We start from the raw sequence: 17528 nt of genomic DNA, 5'->3' as shown, positions 1-17528 counted from the left end.
AGTTGGTGAGGGACAGGGAGGCCTGGCATGCTGCGATTCATGGGGTCGCAAAGAGTCGGACACGACTGAGCGACTGATCTGATCTGATCTGGGCTGAAAAAAGCAGGTTTCTTTCATGCAGGACTTCTCAGAGCCTTTAATATGCTAATGGGTAGAGTGAACAGGATCAAAGAGAGCAGTTTGTAATCTGCAGGTAATTTAACAACAATCCATGTTAGCTTTTATAATTATTATCTATGACAAATTCGAGGCTTTCTAAACATACATGTTAAGAGTACCCTTTTTCCACAGAACAGCTCTCTGGATTTTTTTTTTTCTTAAGTAAAAATTCAGTTTATTCACAAGTAGGACCTGATTAAACTTTAAAACTTTTGCACAGCAAAGGAAACTATAAGCAAGGTGAAAAGACAACCCTCAGAATGGGGGAAAATAATAGCAAATGAAACAACTGACAAAGGATTAATTTCCAAAATATATAAGCAACTCATACAACTCAATACCAGAAAAACAAACAACCCAATCAAAAAGTGAGAAAAAGACCTAAACAGACATTTCTCCAAAGAAGACATACAGATGGCTAACAAACACATGAAAAGATGCTCAAAATCGCTCATTATTAGAGAAATGGAAATCAAAACTACAATGAGATTTCACCTCACACCAGTCAGAATGGCCTTCATCAAAAAGCCTACAAACAATAAATGCTGGAGAGGGTGTGGAGAAAAGGGAACACTCTTGCACTGTTGGTGGGAATGTAAATACATACAGCCACTATGGATGACGGTATGGAGATGCCTTAAAAAATTAGGAATAAAACAACCCTATGACCCAGCAATCCCACTCCTAGGCATATACCCTGAGGACACAAAAAATGAAAAAGACACATGCAATCCCATTGTTCATTGCAGCACTATTTACAACAGGTAGAACATGGAAGTGACCTAGATGTCCAGCGACAGATGAATGGATGGAGAAGTTGTGGTATATATACACAATGGAATACTACTCAGCCATAAAAAGGAATGCATTTGAGTAAGTTCCAATGAGGTGGATGAACATAGAGCCTATTATACAGTGAAGTAAGTCATAAAGAGAAAGATAAATATCATATACTAATGCATATATACAGAATCTAGAAAAATGGTACTGAAGAGTTTATCTGTGGGGCAGCAGTGGAGAAACAGACATAGAGAATAGACTTATGGACATGGGGAGAGGGGAGGACAGGGTGAGAAGTATGGAGAGAGTAACATGGAAACTTACCACACATAAAACAGATAACCAACAGGAATTTGCTGTATGTCTCGGGAAACTCAAACAGGGGCTCTGTATCAATCTAGAGGGGTGGGATGGGAAGGGAGATGGGAGGGAGGTTCAGAAGGAAGGGGAGATATGTGTCCCTGTGGCTGACTCATGCTCAGGTTTGACAGAAAACAACAAAATTCTGTAAAGCAATTATCCGTCAACTAAAAAATAAATAAATTAAAAAAAAAATTCAGTTTATTCATCTGTTTATGACACAGTACTCAAGAGACACAGTGTTCACATCATAGATTTCACTTCCAAATCCTTGGCATGTTCATTTCTTTGGCTATAAAGAGGGACTAGATGGGAAAGTCAGGTGATGTGGAGGCAACTAAACTAACAAAAGAGTGGGTGGGGCGGGCAGCACTAACGTCACCCTCCCAAGGATGGGCACAGGGGCTGTTAGCCCAAGCCGACTGTGTGGAACTGTTAGCTGGAGCACGGAGCAGCCACCCTGGATGCTCAGGCTGTTGTGGGGTTCAGTCACCCCCACCACGCAGGTTCAGCAGCGCTTTCTAGTAGTCGCCCTTGGTGTCTTGCTGAATGTAGTAGTACAGGGACTTGCCGAACTTTACTTGAAATCAGATCTTATTTTCAACATGTCCATGCCACTGTGGGGGATTCTAATCAGGACTTTACCACGAGTGCCCTAGCCATTCATGGAGACGTACAGTCTGTCAGCAAAATACAGGGGCTTGTTCTGAGTGCACTGGACCAGGTTCAGGAAAACATTTTCCAGGTCACCTTTGACCTCCTTCTTGATGCTCTCCAGCATGTCATCAGGGCTGTAGCTCTGGTACCTTTCAAATACTTTCAGGAAGTGACACCCGCTCCACTCAATCATGATGCTGATACACTAGGGAACATTAGTTTCTTTCCTCTTCACACCAGCATCATAGAGATAGCGGGAGTCCTGGTCAGTCAGTTCATAATCAACAACAGAGCCATTCTCTGCTCTTCCACCCTTTGTGAGGGCAACCATCAGCTTGTGGAAGTCGCCAGATGTGTTAGAAACAATGTCCCTCTCCAGACCGGTCTTGTACATTTCCATGTAGACTCTGTTGATTTCCTGCAGCTCCTGGTTGGTCCTTGAGCAGATGATCTCAATGAGAGAGTCCTCATCAACCCCCAGTCCCTTCATGGATGCATTCAGCTCAGGAGCAGCATACAGAGCAGGTATTTTCAATAGGCCCAAAATCACCGCCTCCAGGTGGCAGAGACAAGGCTGACTTCAGTGCTGATGCAAGTTCCTTCTTGGTCCTTCACTGGCAGGCGAAGGTGATATCCTGGCTCTGTTCATTGCTGCGGTTGGTCAGGATGTTGACAATGGTGACCTCATCCACACCTTTGGTCTTGATGGTTGTCTCAATGTTCAGAGCATCCCACTCAGCATGAAAGTTGGTGTGTGCTTTGACTAACCCATGTGCACTTGGAGGTGTGAAGTGATCACCCTATAAGGTGAGCTTGGGCAGAATTTCAAGAATGGTAGACATTTTGAAAGAAACTGGGCTGGGTGCAATGCACTCGGTGTCCCCAGATGCAGAGCGCACTCTCTAGATTTAATGTTCCATGAAGCATACTTGGGGGAAGGTTAACCCAGCTCACTCCCTATTGCTGTAAAATAAGTATTTTATTCATGTCTGTGAGCAAAGAATTAAGGTAAAATATAGTGCAGTGTAAAAAAGCACAGTTATATGAAAGAACCTTATCCAGGATTTACAATCTCCAAACAAAGCTAGATCCTGAAAAAAATAAAAATAAAAACTAGATCCTGTTTGGATAGGAAGTCATTTATTCTGCCTCTCTCACCAGAACTAATGATCCTATAGTTTTTTATGGTCCCAATGACTTTCTATCTACCTAAAAAAGGATGCATCCATGCACGTGAACCATTTATTAAGAGAAAAACTTACGGGACATAGAGAAAATCCACAGGTTATTTTGATCAGTCATGAATTCACCCACTCATTCACCGAAATATACACATGTGCACACACACACACATATTGAGTTAGCCAAAAAGCTCATTCACGTTTTTCTGTAAGATAATATGGAAAATCCAAAATGAACTTTCTGTCCAACCCTATGTATATTATAGATATATGTAGATATATATACATAGACACCCATATGTATATATGTGTATATGGACTCGTTATGTATCAAATAACAGGTCTTGGAGATAAAATTTTAAATTTAATGTTCTAATTTAATCTTAAATTAAATGTTGTAGGTCCTGGAGATAAAATTTTAAGTCAAGTAGATTACTTCCTTGCCCTCCTGGAGTTTTACATTCTAGTGGACAAGTGCGATAATACATGGATAAATAAGGAAATATACAGTATGTTAGTATAAGTGCACTGGGGAAAAATACATCAGGATGAGAGGCTCAGAGAGTGACAGAGTAGTAGGGGAGGGTGTTGTTTTAAGTAAAGGAGTTGGGAAGGCTTCACTGACAAGGTGATATTTGAACAGAGACCTGAAAGCAGCAAAGGCCGAACCTTGCAGAGGGTGGAAAGGCCTTAACTGATGAGTGTGAGTACTGTGCGGTAGAATGTGGCCTCCGTGGAGCCCGCGGCGAGGAGAGTGATGAAGCTGGGAGAGCAGTGGGTGGATCTGCAGCAATACGGATGGACCTAGAGGGGATCACACCGGGCAAAGTCAGACAGAGGAAGACAAATATCATATGCTATCACTTATATGCAGACTCTAAAAAAAATGATACAAATGAACTTATTTACAAAACAGAAAGAGCGTCACAGACTTAGAAAACAAATTTATGGTTACCACAGGGAAAAGGAGGGCTTCCCTTATGGCTCAGGTGGTAAAGAGTCTGCCTGCAATGCAAGAGACCAGGGTTTGACCTCTGGGTCAGGTAGATCCCTTGTAGAAGGGAATGGTTACCCACTCCGGAATCCCATGGACAGAAGAGCCTAGTGGTCTATAGTCCTTGGGTCTCAAAGAGTCGGACCCGAATGAGTGATTAACACACAAAGGGAAAAGGTGGGGGGAATAAATTAAGAACTTGGGATTAACATATACACACTACTATATATAAAATAGGTAACCTACTGTACAGCACAGAGAACTATACTCAATATCTTGTAATAATCTACAATGGAAAAAATCTGAAAAAAAAAAAATCTCACCTGAATCACTTTGCTGTATAACTGAAACTAACACAATATTGTAAAAATAAAGTAAAATTTAAAAATCAAAAATGAGGAATGAGTTGAAGAAGCTGTCAGATCATCTGGGCCTTATAGGTATTTGTCAAGACTTTGGCTTTTACTCTGGGGAACTGCCTCAGGATCTTGAGCAAAGATCAAGCTCCATTTTGATTTCAAAGGATTACATTCTCTGCTTGATTGAGATGAAATATGGTGGACATGGAGGGCAGAGGTGGGATCAGGGAGAGCCATCTAGGTACAAAGGCCATGGTGCCTAGGACCTTAGAAGCAGTGATGGATGGACCTCCAGGAGTGAAGGTCCTTATGGGAGAAGTAACACCTGTCAGATTGCTCATCACTCAACAGACCCCTCAGGAGCTCGGCTGACATGTGGAGCAAGGCTCTATGTCTTTCTGAGACTGGGGTGTCCAGCCACCACGGTTAATCTTGCTCAGTGAGTAAATTAGCTTGTTAGAAACCTGTCATCTTCTTCCTCTCCCAGAGATTCTTAAATCAAGATCTAAATTGAGATATCTGGCAGATTACCATAGCTACAGGTGCCTGGCAACCAGGACTAGACTGATGGCCATTGATCTATGGGTTCCAGATTCTTCCCAGGGATGGAATGCACTGAAAAGGGCATCCAAGTTCCTGAAATAGTCCAAAGCAGAGAGAAAACCACGCAGTCGTTGCCCTGTTCTATCTGACTGGCCTTTGTCTCACACAGACAAGGGGGCCAGCTCCCATCCCATCATGGGTTCACTCAGATATGGGGCCATCCAAACTACTCCCACCTGAAGACATGTAAAGATCTAAAGGCAGAGACAAAGACACTAGTCATGAGAACAGAGATGAAGACAATCAAACAAATACTTAACCGTTCAGTGTTGGAAAGGAGGGAGCAGAGAGGGAGCAGGACAGAGGGTAAGAGGGAGTCAAGGTTGGAGACTAGGAGCCTTGGGCCAGATTGGCCCAAGCCTATTTTTTTTTTTTTGTAAATAATGTTTTATTGGAAAACAGCCATACTGTAATCATTTACATATTGTCTATGGCTGCTATCATGGTGCAAAGACAGAACTGATTAGTTATGATCCACAAAACCTTTTGGCACCCAGGTGGTGCCAAAGTGGTAAAGAACCCACCTGCCAATGCCAGAGACTCAAGAGACATGGGTTCGATCCCTGGGTCGGCAAGATCCCCTGAAGGAGTGCATGGCAACCTATTCCAATATTCGTGCCTGGAGAATCCCATGGACAGAGGAGCCTGGTAGGCTACAGTCTATAGGATTGCAGAGCCAGACATGACTGAAGTGACTTAGCATGCACATATGCACACAAAATGTTTAATATGTATTACTTGACCATTTGCCAAGAAAAAAAAAATTGTTCTCTTCTGGTCCGGTGGTTCCTAAGATGGGGCTGGAGGACCTGGTCATCTTGTTCACCAGAGAGATTGGCTTGGTTCAAGGCACAGAACCATGGTGGGCCATGAGGCATGCTAAAGAAACAGTGACAACTTACAAAATTAGAGCCAACATCGCTTTTATGATGAGGAGATAGGCCACCGCTGCAGCTGCTTGTCTCAGCTGGCAAGGTACCGAAGAGTATTTCCCCCTCAGGGCATACCCTGCATGTGGGGAGCCAAGACATGGTGGGCATAGAGACAGGACAGGAGGAGGAGCAAGGCCCCCAAAGGAGAATGATTGATACAGCAGGACTTCAACGCTGTTTTCATCAACTTCACTGCTGTGGACTGTGAAATTGTGTCCCATCCCTGAAAAAATTTCATGTTGAATTCGTGCCGAAGCCCTAACCCCCAGTGTGTTAGTATTTGGAGGTGGGGCCTTAGGGAGGTAATTAGGTTAAATGAGATCATGAGGGTGGGGCCTCATGATGGGATTAGTGCCCTTAAAGAAGAGACACATCAAGCCCTCCCTCCTCCCTCTCCCTCTCTCCGTCTCCCTCCCCTCCCCCTCTCCCTCTCTCTCTCTGTCTCTGTATCTCTCTCTCCCTCCCTGTCTCCTTTCTTCCCTCCTCTCTCTCACTCCTTCTCTTCCTGCCTCCCTCCCTCTATCTCTGTCTCTCTCTCTCTCCCTCCCCTCCCCACTCTCCTGCTCTCTCTCTCTGTCTCTCTCTCCCCACCTCCCTCTCTTCCTCCGTCTCTCCCCTCGACCTCTCACTTCCAAGTGGGGGCACGGTGAGAAGATGGCTATCAAACCCGAAAGGGGGCTCTCATGGGAACCCAACCATGCTGGCACTCTCACCTTGGACTTCTAGCCTCCATAATAGTGAGAAAATAAATTCCCATTGTTTAAGCCACAATTCCCATTGTTTGTTATGGCAGCCACAATCAACAAAGACATTCACTAAATTGTTTGACCCAACACAGTGTGGCTTGGGGAGCAGCTGAACAGGCATGACTGCAGAGAGAAGATCACAGAAATATCCTATTCCTTCTTCCTTAAGTGATAGGGACTCTCCTGCTCTAGGAAAGCCAAATTTTAATTTTATCTCTTCCAAGCACCCAACCAGAAATCAAGCAGAAAAATGTACCTGGTACAAGATGCTGGCTCCATTTTTCCAAGAAACTGTTCCTCGTTAATGGTCCATGGACACTGCCCAGTGTTCCCCAGGTTTTCCTACAGTACTTCCATTTGCTGCTAATTATTTTCTGGAACAAGAGCTCATGGAAACAGGCTCCAGAAAGCTTCTAAAATAGCCAAGGATTCTGGTTTCTTTCTTGCAACCTTAATTTATTAGAGAGTACTACTGCCTGGAGAATTCCATGGACAGAGAAGCCTGGCAGGCTACAGCCCATGGGATCGCAGAGCTGTACCTGACTGAGTGACTAACACTTCCATTTCACTTCCACTTCACTAGTGTTCACCAAAGTGATCATCTATGTTGGGTTGGGAGAATTTTGAAAGATTTGGGAATTTCAAAGACTTTGTGGGGCAAAAGGTAAAATAAGAACAATGGTGAGGCTTCTCCTACCCACCCCTCATATCATATTGACCGAACCAAGGGAAGACAGTGAGTGAGTTTTTATTCCCTTGACCTTCCATTACATAAGCCTCAGAAATTCTCTGAAGGTAAGAAATGGTGAGAGGAACAGACATTTTGTTTTACAGGATTCTTCAAACCCGAGGTCTCCTTGGTAAAGCTCTGTAGCCACACAGCTCTTCTATCCTCTGTTGAGAGCCGGAACTGAGTTTGCTTTGATGACAAAATAATTTAAGACCTTTCTCTAAAAATGTTGAGTCAGGCCCTGAGAATGCTGTTGACTGTGCTGGAGTTGTTTCCTGACGCCTTGTGTTGTGTGCTGTGTGAGCTTAGTCGCTCAGTCGTGTCTGACTCTGCGACCCCGTGGCCTGTAGCCCGCCAGGCTCCTCTGTCCATGGGGAGTCTCCAGGCAAGAACACTGAGTGGGTTGCTTTCCTTCTCCAGGGGATCTTCCCAACCCAGGGATTGAACCCAGGTCTTCTGCATTGCAGGTAGATTCTTTACCATTTAAGCCACCAGGGAAACTCCTTGATGCCTTGCTGGGGGCGAGGGGTACAAATAGCTTACACTTAAAAGGTGGAAGAAATTGTCTCTGGGGTCCTACCCTTTCTGCAGAATGACAGGAATCCATCCCTTTCTTCTCTGGGAGCCACATGGCAACAAAACGGGCCCATCTTCCACGAAACTCATTTTCCCTTCTTGAAGATCTGTGGTGGTTTTGCCTTTTTTCTTCAGCATTTTTTGTCCTTGACTGTTGATTTCTTCTACCTCCTGTTGTTTTGTTAAACCTGAAAAGAGTCTACAGGGAAAGGAATGAACACAGGCTCTGATTTCCCTGTGGGAAGGGGAAGTGTGGGGCTCCCCAGGTTGCTTTTCTACTGAGCTGGAAGTCAGTGCTATTCTGAACTGTGTCTCTTCTTTTGAAGCCTGGGGAACATTAAAACACACAGTTAAATTTAACTGGCCTGAGAGGCTAATGGAAAAATTGGAGACCATGAAGAGGTCAAGAGCAAGGGAGAAATATCAATGGTCAATAAACATGCTAATAAATGTTACATTTTACAATAATCAAAGTTGCTAATGCAACTCAAATGACAAGATTTCATTTTCTGCCTGTCACATTAGCAAACAGTATTAAAAATATATATGTAATGGCTTCTGACCTGTATGTTTTCACCCATGAGGTTCTGAGGGAGGTGCACAGACACCTCAGCACTCTCTCCTGAGTAGGTGCTCAGGTGGGGTTTGTACCCCCCTTGCAAGTCCTGCTTAGGTGGCCTTACTAGCGCCTCACTCTGGGGTGCCGGAGCCACCAGCACAACCTCCGCTGAAGCGCTGCCAGGACTTCTCGCTTGCACACTCTGTACCACCCCCGGTGCAAGAAGGCTGCATCCCTGGCGCACAGAGGTCGAAAGGTAAGTCTTTGGTAGATGAACGGATAAAGAAGCTGTGGTACATTTACAAAATGGAGTGTTACTCTGCCGTGAAAAGGAATGAGATGCTGCCATTTTTAGTAACGAGGATGGACCTAGAGATTATCATACTGCAGTAAGTGAAGTAAGTCAGAGGGAGAAAGACAAACATCATATGACATCGTTTATATATGGAATCTAAAAAAAATGATACAGATGAACTTACTTACAAAACAAAAAGAGATTCACAGACTTAGAAGACAAGCTTATGGTTATCAAAGGGGAAAGGGTAAGGGGAGATAAATTAGGAGCTTGGGATCAGCAGGTACACACTAACTATATATAAAATAGATAAATGATAGGGCCTATTCTGTAGCACAGGGAACTATATTCAAGATCTTGTAATAACCTAGAATGGAAAAGAATCTGAAAAAGAGTATATATATATATATATACACATATACATATATACACACATATATGCATATACACATGTGTGTGTGTGTGTGTGTGTTACATTGCTCTACACCTGAACACTTGAAACTGATAGGGACAGAGTAAAGACACAAAGTAGGTGATTAAATAGCTAATTTCACTAGGGAATTGTAAGTAGAGAAAAAAGTATGGGAGAGCCCTCTAAGTTAAACATCACTCAAAGCAAGTTTGCTTAACCACAAAACCAAGCGGGCTTACTTAGCAACAAACCCATGCAATGGAAACATGAGACATGCCCCCGAGACAGTGCTACATCCTGCCCACTGATGTCAGTAAGTTACTGATTCCTAGGACATGCTCCTCTATGCACACTAAAGACAAAAATATAAGCAAAAGTGACATTATACTAAAACCTGAGGTGCTTTACCATACTTTAGTATACATTACTGCCCTTTGGGTTGTTTCCATTGCACCGTGACAATCCCAACCTGACCACCTGCCATGGAGGAGGAGTTGATGATGGAAGTGTGACATCTACGCAAGAAGGAGGAAGAAGGTGTCTTCTTCCCCTCCCCATTTCCTTTGATTATAGAAGTGTAGCCCACTAAGTTCTTGGCAAGGTACTTCTGTGCCACCTGCTTGTAAGCCTCACAAGCATCCTATTCTAATAAATCACTTCTTATCTATCACTTGCCTCTTGGTCTGATGAGACATAAACAACTGGATTCCCCCGAGATACATTTCTGAGATTTTACAACTAACACAACACTATAAATCTATTGTAGATCAATTTTTTTTAAAGTTTCCAGGAAACTTCTTACACTTTCTAAGATCACACAACCAGTCTACAGCAGAGCATGGATCTGAACCAACAAATGTTTGTCTCCACGTCAAGGTCTTGGTGCTCCACTGCTTAATGAAAGGGCTTTCAAGAGGTTTGGACTTAAAATGAACCCCATCACCTCCCAAGGTATTCCTTTAGGTAACTGATCCACAATATGGGGCCAGGTGTATTTCTCCCCCCTCCCACCCCCATGAGCCACACCTCCCTGAGGTCGTGTTGCCTGGGCCTAGAAGGACAGACTGTGTGCTCTGTAGGAATTTTGGGCCAGCAGATAGATCTCCAGCACACCCAGAACCCTGTACCTCAGCTGCTCCCCATCATCTCAAGAGTGGGGAACAGCAGAGTCCATATGCCTCACCCTCCTGATGGATGTAAGGAAAGCACATTGTCAGCACCAAACATCACTCTGTGTCTGTAAAACTCATTATAAACATCACCAGGAATGAGAGAAAAACAAAGCATCTCTATTTACAGTGTGAGAAAGAGAAAAACAGAAACCTTCCAAGCATATGCTTGATCATATTTCTGTACTGTAAATCTTTCCTTTGTGGTTGATGCAAAGCTGATGGATCTTCCCTCTGGAGATAGATGTTTATGACTCCCTGATGGCTGGGGGAGAAAGCAGGCCCCCTCTTTCCCGTGCCAGCCCACTGGGACCCACATCAAAGCTGTTTTGTTTAAACTGGGCCACGCCTGCCCAACCGACCCCACCCCATGCCTTTTTGGATCCTCTTTCTCTCTTTGTGGAATCTGCAGTAAGCTCTGCAGCTGACCTCAGGGGTCACCCACAAGAGCTTTCCTGTTTGAAACTTGTTCCGCAGGCTGCGTTCCCACCGCCTTTGAGTCATTGTCCTCCAGCCCTGACATCCACACCCCCAAAAGATGAAAGAGCTCCACCATCTCCGCCGTCCTGAACACAAAGGCGGCAGGGTTTCTTGTTGTTGTTTAGATTTGCTCTCGGTTTTTAAAAATAAAAACCTACGTTGCACTTGTTCCTTACTACAAAAGCAATACCTGTTTATCATAAAAATATTCAAACAGTGCAGACAAACAGAATGGAGAAATAAAAAGCACCCATTATTGCACCAAAGAGTAAGCACAGGGAGCATGTTGGAATACATCTTTCTGACTTTTCCCTCGGCAGAGATCTATCTACCTAGTGCTATGAAAGGAGATCACACTGAAAATCCAGGAATGAACCTGCTTTTTCATGAGGCCCTATGTGGGGAACATCTTTCCATGTCATTAGATATTCTGTATGTTTTATTATATTTTACAACACGAACCGGGTTTAGTAGTTTTCATCTGAATATAAAAGCAATTCACACTTAAAAATTTCATCTCCTTTGCTCAGGCCGTTGCTTTCCTGGGGCTGTTGAGGAAATACTGTGGGTCACTCAGAAGAAGGCATGCTAGATTTTTTTTTTTTTTTCTTCTGAAAAATGAGGACATTGCTAATGTTCTCTTAACTCCTAGGGGCTTTGACTACCTGCTTTGGAGAGCTTGACGACACTCTTGTCCAAAGATGTTCCCTCTCCCTTACATCCTCAGGTCAAGTCAGAAGAGGCCCAGGCTCTTGCCCCACTTCCTGTTTCCTCCCCACCTGCTGCCATATTGGAAGTGATACCAGTTATCTTCCCCCTGGGGAACCTGCCTCCCCAGGAACTATTACACAAAATGCAAACCTCAAAATCACAACTCTTTGGAGGAAAAAGTCAGCCCAACTTCCCCATTGACTAGGAGACCACTGGGATCTACCCTGCCTTCTAGTACCACTGCTGTCTTTGCTCCGTTCATGGCCTTTTGGTGCTCTAGGGCCAATGATGTTTCTGGGTCATTGGTGGTGATGCCAACCCCAGGCCCGGTCCAGCTCCGCACATGGCAGCCACTGTGCTGGGAGACAGGATATCTCCACTCTTTGTACTGCAAGGCCAGCTCCAGGTGCCTCTCACTTAGTATCCAGGGCCTGATGCTCCTGGTCCTGTCCCTCCTAGAAGAGCTATTTCTACTGGGACTTCAGCCAGGGGAATCAGATCAGAAATGGGTTCAGGAACCCAGGTCTTGCCAAGCAGAACCACTATTTATCCCATTTTCCTCTTATGTGGATCCACAGCCATACACCTGGCATCGTCACCTCCCTTTTCAGCACTGTATGTATTAAAGAGCTCCTTTATCCCCCTTTCTGGTCAGTAGGACACTGGGGCAGTGATGGAAGGATTCAGACCCTCAAAACAGTGAGTCCCCCCCAGGCAGCTTCACCACGTTGACCCTAGATAGCATTGCTGGCTTTCTGCTTTCAAAACAATAGGAAATAGTAACATCGAAAGGGAGACCAGACCCCCACCAAGAGGCCGGGGAAGAAAGAGGACATTTTATTCGTGATGGAGGAGGAATAATTTCCCTTCCTCACCTTTTATTCTCTAACCCAAACATAAGCCAGGGAAACATTCAATGTGTTTTGCGGTAAAAAGTAAAATCCAAGCTAGGTTTTAAGTGGGTCACCCTGCTAAACAGCAAAATTAATCTTCAATGGATCATTCCCTCTGTCTTTAAATGAACAATTATTGTTTCTAGAGAAACAGCGTGGTGCCGTGAAAAACCCCTGGGGTTGGAGTCATGAAATCCAAGTTGTTCTACCCCTCCCTCTTACCACCTTGTGACTCTCAGACAAGTATTAGGCTCCCTGAAGCCTTTCTGTCTCTGCCTAAGTTTGGACTTGACTGCTGCTAAATCACTTCAGTCGTGTCCGACTCTGTACAATCCTATAGATGGCAGCCCACTAGGCTCCTCTGTCCCTAGGATTCTCCAGGCAAGAATACTGGAGTGGGTTGCCATTTCCTTCTCCAATGCATGAAAGTGAAAAGTGAAAATGAAGTTGCTCAGTCATCCCCGACTCTTAGCAACACCAAGGACTGCAGCCCACCAGGCTCCTCCATCCATGGGATTTTCCAGGCAAGAGTACTGGAGTGGGGTGCCATTGCCTTCTCTGTTGGACTTGACAGTGGAACCTTAATACCCAATGTCTGTTAACCAAGAGTCCGTGCATCCTTGAGCAGTGCTGAACAGTTCACCATCAACATTTGCCAAGGCAGCTTATTTTGCTGTGCATCATGATGATTTTATGATTTCCAGGGGAAAAAAACAAAAACCCTGAAAATCCAAATACTTTCTCAATATGTGGGAATCATTAAAGTATCCTAGCAAGGTCAGTTCAGTTCAGTTCAGTTCATTTCAGTCACTCAGTCGTGTCCGACTCTTTGCGACCCCATGAATCGCAGCACGCCAGGCCTCCCTGTCCATCACCAACTCCCAGAGTCTACCCAAATCCACGTCCATCGAGTCAATGATGCCATCCAACCATCTCATCCTCTGTCATCCCCTTCTCCTCCTGCCCTCAATCTTTCCCAGCATCAGGGTCTTTTCAAATGAGTCAGCTCTTCACATCAGGTGGCCAAAAGACTGGAGTTTCAGCTTCAACATCAGTCCTTCCAATGAACACCCAGGACTGATCTCCTGGTTGGATCTCCTTGCAGTCCAAGGGACTCTCAAGAGTCTTCTCCAACACCACAGTTCAAAAGCATCACTTCTTCGGTGCTCAGCTTTCTTTATAGTCCAACTCTCACATCCATTCATGACCACTGGAAAAACCATAGCCTTGACTAGACAGACCTTTGTTGGCAAAGTAATGTCTCTGCTTTTGAATATGCTATCTAGGTTGGTCATAACTTTCCTTCCAAGGAGTAAGCGTCTTTCAATTTCATGGATGAAATCACCATCTGCAGCAATCTTGGAGCCAGAAAAATAAAGTCAGTCACTGTTTCCACTGTTTCCCCATCTATCTGCCATGAAGTGATGGGACCGGATGCCATGATCTTCGTTTTCTGAATGTTGAGCTTTAAGCCAACTTTTTCACTCTCCTCTTTCACTTTCATCAAGAGGCTCTTTAGTTCTTCTTCACTTTCTGCCATAAAGGGTGGTGTCATCTGAATATCTGAGGTTGTTGATATTTCTTCCAGCAATCTTGATTCCAGCTTGTGCTTCTTCCAGCCCAGTGTTTCTCATGATGTACTCTGCATATAAGTTAAATAAGCAGGGTGACAATATACATCCTTGATATAATCCTTTTCCTATTTGGAACCAGTCTGTTGTTCCATGTCCAGTTCTAACTGTTGCTTCCTGACCTGCATACAGCAAGGTATCATAGTTGGTTTACTATAATTTATTACCCTCCCTGAAATTCAGTTTCCTCAACTACTATGATATCTAACATCAATTCTATATGCCAGACACTAGTCTAAATGTTTAGGTATATTAACTTATTATAATTTCATAGCTGCAACTCTATAAGGTAGATCCTATTATTATGATCATCCTTACAGGTGAGGAAACTGAGTCAAAAGCTTTTCAGTGATTTTCCCAAGGTCACAGCTCAGAAGTGGCAGAACCAGGATTTGAACCCTGCAGCCTGGCTCCAGTGTCCATAGTCTTCAGTGTATGTCATGACACCTCTAGCTCTGAGATGATGGAATGGTGAATCAGATTCACCTCCCAGGACTGTTGAAAGGACTAAATGTACACAAGACACTCTACCTGACACACAAAGTCCCCAAGATATGAAAAAATATTACTATGCTATTATTTCCTAAATAAATCTGATTAAGCATTCTGTTACTAGTTGAAAACTATCAAAACTTCATGACAACATAGAGAAACCCAGCTATCATATACGTAATGAATTAAAGCGAAATACAGTTCTGGTTGTGCCTATGTACAAATTACATTCACATTGTATAAGTGCATCAGTCAGTTATTGCTGCATAACAAACAACAAGTACTTATTCCCCCTATGTCTGCTGGTGACTTTGCTGTGGTTCAGCTGGGTTTTTGCCCCTGAAGTAGGTTGAACTCAGGTCTGCTCCACACATGTCTGTCCTGGGGCCCAGGCTGAAGGAGCTTTTTCCATGGCAATGACAGTGGTACAAGAGGGCAAGTCCAGCAGCACAAGTATACTCTAAGCCTCTGCTCACATCATCCCATTGTCAAAGCAAATCAGGGACTTCTCTGGAAGTCCAGTGGTTAAGACTCCACGCAACCACTGGAGGGAGCAGGAGTTTGGTCTCTAGTTAGGGAACTAAGATCTCACATGGCACAGCCAAAACGAAAGCAAAGTAAATCACATGCCTGAGCAAAATACGGGGATAAGAAAGTACACTTCACACCCCACGAGACCAGTGTAAGTCACAGGGCCAAGCATACTTCTCCCCGTGGGAGTGGAGGTGAGCGGGGACGTGCTCTTGAAGGACCAGATATAAATAGAAAAAAAAAAAAAATGAGAAGTATGATAATTTGGTGAGATTGAGGGTATTTTTGTCTTCCTTTCTTCCCCAAATAACACTTACTATATTGTCTTTGAGATTGAAAGAGAAAAACAAAACAAAAGGAAACCTCAAGAATCAGTCCTAAAAAAACAAGCTGGGGATTAGCAGATACACCCTGCTGCCGCCGCTGCTGCTAAGTCGCTTCAGTCGTGTCCGACTCTGTGTGACCCCAGAGATGACAGCCCACCAGGCTCCCCCGTCCCTGGGATTCTTCAGGCAAGAACATTGGAGTGGGTTGCCATTTCCTTCTCTAAGATACACACTACTACCTATAAAATAGATAAAACAACAAGGACCTACTGTATAGCACAGGAAACTATTCAATATCTTGTAATAACCTAAGTAGAAAAGAATAATCTATAGTAAAGAAAAGAATAACCTTTCAGGAAAAAATCTGAAAAAGAATATATAATGTAATGTAACATGTATATAACTGAATCACTTTGCTATACACCTCAACATTGTAAATCAACCATACTTCAGTTTTTTTAATTTAAAAATAAACAAATGCAAACAAACTTTTTTAAAAAGGAATAATTTGAAAAGAAAGATTGACACTGAAAAATGTGAAAGTGTTAGTCACTCAGTCATGCCCAACTCTGCAACTCCATGAACTGTGTAGGCTGCCAGGCTCCTCTGTCCACGAAATTCTCCAGGCAAGAACACTGGAGTGGGTTGCCATTTCCTTCTCTGGCTGAGTCCTCCTACGCACAGGTAAATCCTGTCCCTGTCCTCAAGCAGCTCACAGTCTAGCAAATGAGCAACCATGATCATGACAATGGTGATGACGATGACAATGATCATGGTGAGAGACGAAATTAAGTGGCCCATATCCAGGTGCTGTGTAAGCCATTTACATGGTATAATCTGTAATTCTATTACAAAGCTCCATAAAGGAGGTTCTGTTACAATCCTATTTCATAGGAAAGAATCAGACTCAGCCCACATGTGGCAGAATTGGAGTGCCTACCAGGCAGTCCAGCTTTAGACCCTGCACTCTTTAGCACTTCACTCCCCATACACTCGGACCCCTAACCTGTCCCACCCCTATATCTTCACAACAACCTCTCTCCATGTACCTGAGTTAAAAGATTACTTACACAACATGCCCTCCTCTGGGAGGTTTCACAAACACAAAGTCTGTGCATTTAACCAATTAGATTCCATAGACAGGTGTGGGCAAAGAGTGCCAGCCTTCAGTAAAGAAACTGACTTTTTGATCGGCTTGGAGAAGACGTGAAGAAAGGGAGACACAATTGTGTTCATCTCCTAGGTTGATGGTGGCTGAGGATCCACTGAGGGTGGCAGCTGGCTTTTCTCCGCCTCGTATGGAAGCAGTAAAGAGTAGGCCTTGCACACAGCATCAAGGGAAATGGGCGAAGCCAAAGGGTACATTTCCAGATTACAAGGACCTTTTTTTTAGAAAGAGACCCCTAAGCAGAGGGCAGATCCCTTTTCCAGAGGCAGAGTGTTGAAGCAGGTCAAGCAGGGAGCGAGGTACAGATGGACGAGATGGCTTCACAGGACACCCTAGAATTCAGCAATTCCTCCATCAGGTTCTTTTTTCTACCTCCTTTTCTGTAGATGGTTGTTGGTTGTGTTTTTTGTTTTTTGTTTTTTTTTTTAATGTGAACCATCTTTAAAGTCTTTACCAGGCTTGTTACAGTATTGCTTTTGTTTTATATTTCAGTTTTTTGGCTGGTAGGCATGTGAGGCCTTAGTTCCCCAACCAGGGATCGAATCAGCACCCCTGCATTGGAAGGCAAAGTCTTAACCACTAGACCACCAGCGAAGTCCCCTACCTCCCTTTCTGGAGGCTGTTTTCACAATGTGCCAAGCAGCAGAGGTTTGGTCAGATACCAAGGCCCAATTCCATCCTGATGATGGCAACCACTCCAGTATTCTTGCCTGGAGAATTCCATGGACAGAGGAGCCTGGCAGGCTACAGTCCACAGGATCACAGAGTCGGACACAACTTAGTG

At 44.0% G+C, this 17528-nt stretch overlaps 1 pseudogene; it reads right to left on the bottom strand.

Moving 5' to 3' along the window:
- Positions 1-1784: 1784 nt before the first annotated feature.
- On the bottom strand, positions 1785-2807 carry LOC104985427 (annotated as a pseudogene).
- Between the last annotated feature and the right edge of the window lie 14721 nt (positions 2808-17528).

Source organism: Bison bison, unplaced genomic scaffold (genome assembly GCF_000754665.1).
Source record: "Bison bison bison isolate TAMUID 2011002044 unplaced genomic scaffold, Bison_UMD1.0 scf7180017864043, whole genome shotgun sequence".
Lineage (NCBI taxonomy): Eukaryota > Metazoa > Chordata > Mammalia > Artiodactyla > Bovidae > Bison > Bison bison.
This window is presented reverse-complemented; position numbering and strand designations above follow the sequence as displayed.